The following is a 5,931-nucleotide window of genomic DNA, read 5'->3' on the forward strand; positions in this document are numbered from 1 at the left end:
GCCTTCCACTTGCCTTCACCAACTGCCTTGAAAAAGAAAGACCAGTAAGAAGAGGAAAGCCTCCTAAATTGCAGCTTCTCCCAGTTAACTCAGCCCTAAGGAACAGGGGCGAGAAGATGCAGAAACTGGACTTCAGGAGACAACCAGTGCTCAGTACTAGCTCTTCATGTGATCTGTATTACAGAAGCATTTCCTTTCCCTTGGCTTATATAAGTGACTCCTTTTCTCCAGCTGATTAGAGGACCGGCATTCAAACCAAACTGGAAAGCAGCCCTTCCCTGGACTGAGAGAATCAGTAACTGATAGCAGAAAAAAACTTCCTCCGTAGGTAAGGATGCGAAGGGAGAGACATTTCCCTGTTTTCCTGGCACAGCCTTGAAACTTGTTGCTTCATTATTGATTCAACAGCACCTTGTATTTTCCGTTTGGGTTGGGCCTGTTTCAAGAGCTTTGTGCTGATCTTTAGAAAACTCATTTTCTAGATGGTTGCATTTATTCTGCATGTAAACTACTGTGAATTTTGGCTTAGGTGCAAATACCGTCATCTTGTATGATAATCCTATTACAATACAAAAAGAATCGGGATTTTACTAGGAACCTATTTAAGGCAGCAACCAATAATCACATCATCAGAATATGACACCAGGGAGGTAAAAAAGTAGTAAGATTGAAAAAGGACTACTTCAGGTCATATGATTATCTCCATTCAGCTAAGGTTCCTAGCTGAATGGTGATCATCAATGGCTCAAAGCACAGTTACTCTGCTCTCAATAAGTAGCAAACGGTGTTAATATTCCATCAAGCTCTTCTGGCCACCCCAGCCCAGCCCTCTTCAGATTAAGTATCTGTTTAATTTATTAGCTTCCTGAGGCAGTAAACTTCCCAGACCAGCTGCAGAGAGCTCCTGTGGAGAGAGGCATGCTATCGCCTACACGCAGTAACCGCCCTTTGGGAACATCTCCTGGTTTCCACGCAGGAAGTGGTGTAACCGAAATAAACTCTACTCCCTGTTTTTCCTGTAGAGCTTTGGTATTCTCAGATGTCAGACCAGGACTACATTATAGGACGAGACAACCTCGCCCTAAACACCATCAGCGAAGCGAAGAGCTGCTGGGCAGCTAACTTTTAAGGCATCAAAATGAATACATGTTCACAGTTTTGCCAGATCTCCTCTCTGAAGTCCCATTATATAGGAATCTCCCTGTATTTTTTAACTGCAGGAAATGCATTTCCAGCTGCACTGATCTTGGCACAAGGTCACTTTTTTTTTCCTGCAAGCTCTAAATAAGAACTCTTTTCCTGGTCAAACTACAACTTACACCTTTGATTCTACCAATTCCCAGCACAGAGGGAGCAGCACAACCACCCCACCCTGTTGTACAAACTTGCTAAACTTGTTATCCAATGCACTGTATGGCTGTGTTTCATTGTATATTTACTGTTTGATTGTATATACTGGCAGTGTCCATTAAGCAATACTAGTGAGGACGGCAATACCAGTGGGGATGCACCATTGCAAGGCTCAAAGGAAAGGAGTACTGAATTTTTCCATTCCTTTTTTGAAGGTACATTCCTGTTTGCATTTCTGGATGGATACAGTGCAGTTCTCCAAGCAGTCATCTGCATGTCTATTCTGATATCTTCCATTGACCCTACTCCACTGCATGAATCACCAAACCACCCTCAATATTCCTCTGGGACTAGTCTGTCTTCCCAGTAGACTTTTATGAGACCACCCTTCAAAAAAGTCCTGCACTTCTTAATTTCAGGCCAGCACCCATTCAGTGACTCCTCAGACCTGCCATGCCCTTATTTTCAGATAAGACCTAATCACTCAATAATGAGGGTTTCTTCTCTTTGGTTGTATAAACTTGTGTAGCCCAAAGGCGAAGGTGCATAACAATGCCTTTGTTATCTAGACATGCATGTGCAACTGCACAGAGCATTGAGTGAACAGGAAGATAAGAAGACAAACCAAATCTACAAACTAAAAAAATACCAAACCAAAAAGAAGCCAGTAATAATGATAATCCCTTTCCTCACAAAAGCTGCATAAATGTAATCCTTCCATTCTGGGAAAGTCTGCAGCACAAAAAAAATCCACTTTAAGAGTGCCAAGAGACTGCGGGTTTTCATGAAAAACACAGGAAATAAGTCCTACATATCCAAAAGCTTGGAGTATGGCTGTTAGGAATGAAGAGTTTAACAGCATCAGCCTCTGGCTAACAAAAGGTTAATGCTGTAATATGGGATCTAGAAGGAGGTTATGAAATTGCACAAAGTACATGTCAAGCAGAAGTTTATGGAGTCCAAGTGAAATGCCCCTGCCTGGAATATCCTGCCTTTGGAAATAAGCAAAGCAAGTAGGAAGTCTCTGCCTGTATGCAAATGTCTGTGTATTACATCATACGCATGTGTACATCATATGCATATGTACATGCATATATTTGTGTATATATAAGAGGACTAGCAATAAATAACTAAACTATGAGATTTTTCAGGAGAAGGACTTATTCAATTAGCATGCTTAAGTGGTAATATTGCCATTTACTGGTTATTTATGACAGCCTAACCATGGTATGAATGGCTTTGAGGAATAAATGGCAGGTATCCACCTGTCCAAGTTATTCATGATGTGTTAGGAAAGAAAACATACACACACATATACCCAGTACATATTCCCTTTAGACTCCTGTGTCTGGCATATCTCCTATCAGTCAAGCTATGTAGCCAGCTCATGTCAGTAGAGGCTGTCTCAGTTTATGCCCCTGGGGACAGAAGCAACCAAGTGTGAATAGCAGCTAATAAAGGAGAAGGCTGGGGACAAGGGAGACCAAGTTAAAATCTTCAGACTCGATCCCGAGTCTCCTGTAACCACAGGGAGAGCCTGGTCCATCTGTATCCTGACTCTCCTTTTAGGGTCATTTTCTCTCTTATGCTGAAACTCAAAGCCTTTCCAAGGGTGTCTTTCATAATCTTATGATCAACTTATAATGCCACCCTGAGATCCAAACCTGAACTGTCCCTGGTCATGTCTCCATGACCACAGAGCTTCCTGCACTCCTTAGATGTCCCCACCTAATTGCGATTGGAGTGACACCAGCATGCCAACTTCCAAGGCCCTACTGGTTGATATAAGTGTGGCAAGGGCCTGCCAAGCTCAATCCCTCAGAAATCTGTGTAGTGACAAATCTACACGTGCTGGCAGATTCATCCACTGCCAGTGGATACAGGCAAGTTTGGTGTCTGAGGGTCCTCCCAGCAACTTTACCCATTTGCAGTGCAGGCACTGCCACATGAGCTGCCTTTGTACTCAGGGGGCACCTCTTAAAAATTCCAGTGCATCTTGAAATAGGAGTCCCAGAATGGGCTGGATAAAGCAAGTCCTTATTCTTACCAAACTATGAAACAACCAAGAGTGACTGGCACAGATGAAGATGTGCCCTTCATGGGGGGCTGTGCACACATAACCCAGGGAGGTGCAGACTCCGTGAGTCACATCAAGGCCTTTGCTGGGAGGTCAGGTCCATCCGCAGTGCTCTTGCAAACCTGTGGCATTGAACCCCAGTTACTGGAGCTGGGGAAAGGTGGGTTTAAAGGGAACTCAGGGCTATGCAGTGTGTATGTATGTGGTATAGAAACAGTATGACACAAAGACCTTGCACCAAAACACCCTGGAATCAGCTTTCTGGAGAACGGTTTGTTTCCACAGAGCTAGCCCTGGTTGCCTTGCATGAAGGATGGACTAGCAAGATTGCTAAACAAGTGACTCGCAATGAGTAATTAGTCAGTAACTCTATGTTCTTCTGTCTGCAGAACCCTCTGCAAGCAGAGGATCATCCAAGGTCACTGACTTGAAATTAATACTTGCACATTCAGTAAGTGGAAGTTTGGCTTCTGCAGAGTTCTGCACTGCTCACAAGCAGACCTAGGTGAGCTCAGTGCTTTTAGTCTTAGCTTGTGCAAACACTACTTCCCATGAGTAACAGGATCTCCTTATTTAAGTGCAACCAATGTAACACACTACATTGAGGTATGCAACAAAGTTTACCTGCAAGAATGTTTGATTAAAATGCAACAAGGGAATAAACATGATCAAAGTAAATCCCCTTAAACAGTCAGAGACATTTGCTTTCTATTTTTTTTACCAGGATCTCTACGGCACAGAGAGAAACTGAGTACAGAGTCCTGAATGGAGAATTATCCATGTACTTCACCTACCCCTCCCACATCTCTCAGTTGCCTTTTCTCCTCCAAAGGACCTGAGATATAAAAGACACATGAGGCACTGAGGCACACATCTCCATTCTGGTTGGCAGTTCCCCATGTATGCAACAGCAAGTGTCCCAGGGAAATTGCGTAGGCTGCAGTCAGACACCAACACCCATTCGGCTGCCTGCAGCACAAGCTTCTCCAGCTCTTTTCTGGCAAGACCCGTGCTGTCACCCAGCTCTCCCAGCAAGTGTGCCCTGACCCAGACCCTTCTTCTTTCCTCTTGTCAATTCACCCAATGTCACCACAGGGCCCTAGAGTACAGGTCCTGGATCCCACTGCTGTCAGGTAAGCATGTCAGTCCCAGGGAGAGTGCTTCTCCATTCAGGGCTGATCCTGCCCACAACATGCAGCCCCTCCACAGGCCAAACCACGGGGCACACTGTGACCAAAATCCCAAAGGGCAGAATGCCATGTAGCCTTCTCTGATTACCCTTGCATCTCATCTATCTGTGCTCCTCCAGGGACTCTCTTGCAGACAACCTCACATCACATGATGCAAGAAAAGTGCTTGTTCTTCGGGGTTTGTGCTTTTGGTTTCAGAGCTGCACAAAACTGCAGACCTGACAAGGGCTGTGCCAAACCCAGGAGAATGGTATGAGAGTGTACTAGGCCTGGCCAGGATGGAAAAAAACACCTACAAGGGGTTTAAGGAGGAGTCTTGATAGTGCCATGGTCCCATGTTTATGTCCACACATCTCTGCTTGGCTGCCTGTGCCAGAGGAAGGGGGATACTGCCTTCTCTGGCCAGGCACACCAGCACCAGGGGAAGCAGGGCACAGGGGTGGGGACAAGGTAACCACAAGTGATGTGCTGGGAAAGTGGAAACCACCAGCCAAGACCCTATTGCTGGGACAGCTGCAACCCCTTGGCCACACCAACTCCCCTGCTAGCCACCCCTTCCTTCTTGCCTTCCCTGCAAGGAAAGGACTTGTTGAGCTGGGACATGGACTGCTTCTTTCCTGAGCCCATGGTCACCCCCTGCACACACAGCTCAGTGCCTGGCTCCCCAGGTCTGCACAGCCAGCCATCACCAGAAAGCAGGGAGTGGGAAACAGAGCTGAAATCCCACCTTGGCAAGATATTGATTTTGCAATAATAAGCCCCTTTGTCTCCCTCAGCCCCAGGAAAATCTCTTAAGAGCATTAGCAAATGAATAATCCATGTCATCTACTCAGCATTTTGAGCACAAGCTCAAGCACAGTTATTGTGTCCCCAGGGTTTTGCTGATCCCGTTCATTTCCTGGCACATATGACAAGACTTAACCACCACCGGCCCTGTGCTGAAGACCATGCTTGCAGCACGTGCTTGGTCCACAGCTATTTAGCATCGTGACACATGCAGCAGTGGGGAGGGGAACAGGGCACTGCCTTTGGCTCTTCCCACTGTCCTCCAGCCACCAGCAGTGGTAAGGCCAGCTCTTAAACCCAGCAGGAATTATATGGGCACCAGTCTCATCTCAGCAGAGGGGACAGTTCAGGGTTGGTCCCATGTGACCAGATGGGTGCATCCTCAGTGCCCATAGTGTTGCCTGCACCCCAGCTCCTGGCTGCCAGGAGATGGCTGTGTTTGCACCCAGGGCATGCCCCAAGGCCAGGTCCTTGGCTGTCAGCGTCACACTCTCACACAGCTCAGCCTCCTCAGAGCTTACCTTCATT

The sequence above is a fragment of the Melopsittacus undulatus genome, chromosome 5 (assembly GCF_012275295.1).
Source record: "Melopsittacus undulatus isolate bMelUnd1 chromosome 5, bMelUnd1.mat.Z, whole genome shotgun sequence".
In the NCBI taxonomy this organism is placed as follows: Eukaryota; Metazoa; Chordata; class Aves; order Psittaciformes; family Psittaculidae; genus Melopsittacus; species Melopsittacus undulatus.